The following is a 716-nucleotide window of genomic DNA, read 5'->3' as shown; positions in this document are numbered from 1 at the left end:
GGGGGGCTGGGGTGGGGCATGTGGGCCTTGCAGGGGGGGTGATAGCCCCTGCAGGGGCCATTTGGCCCCTGTTGGGGGTCTGTACCCCTTGTGTGGGGGCTGAATCCCCTGTTGGGGGGCCGTACCCTTTGTAAGAGTGCCAAACCCCCTGTTGGGTGTCTGAACCACTTTTTGGGGGCTGAACATCCTTTGGGAGGCCAAACCCTTTGTTTGGGGAATGAGCCCCCTGTTGGGGGGCTGAACCCCTTGTGTGGGGGGATGAACCCCTTCTGTAGGGGCTGAACCCACTGTTGGGGGGGCTGTAGCCCTTGTGTGGGATAGCAACCCCTTGTGTAGGGGCCATCACCCTGTGGGAGGGCAGCAAAATATGTATTCATGAATTTATGAAACTTGTATGTAGAGTTCACTTCATTATTATGATAAGAGACTTGCTTTAACACTGTAGATATATCAATAAAACATTGTCCAACTGATCACTGTCTCTGTCTCACTCTCTCTCATTTTATAGTGTTCTTTTGTTTTACTTGTGGAGGAACATGGATTTGGAGGTATTTTACAGAGTGACTTTGGGATTATTTTATCAGGGATTTTCAGTTTTCCAATAGGGAACACCATAATTCCTGCTAGGGAGGCAGGACCCTGCCTGGTGAGAGCTGGCACCTTGGACCAAGCTGGCTGTGGCTGACCTCTTGGCCAAATAGAGCCAGGAGGACATG

This window comes from Gavialis gangeticus, unplaced genomic scaffold, assembly GCF_001723915.1.
Source record: "Gavialis gangeticus isolate Ggan-Ray unplaced genomic scaffold, GavGan_comp1, whole genome shotgun sequence".
Classification (NCBI taxonomy): Eukaryota; Metazoa; Chordata; order Crocodylia; family Gavialidae; genus Gavialis; species Gavialis gangeticus.
Note: the sequence above shows the minus strand (reverse complement) of the source record.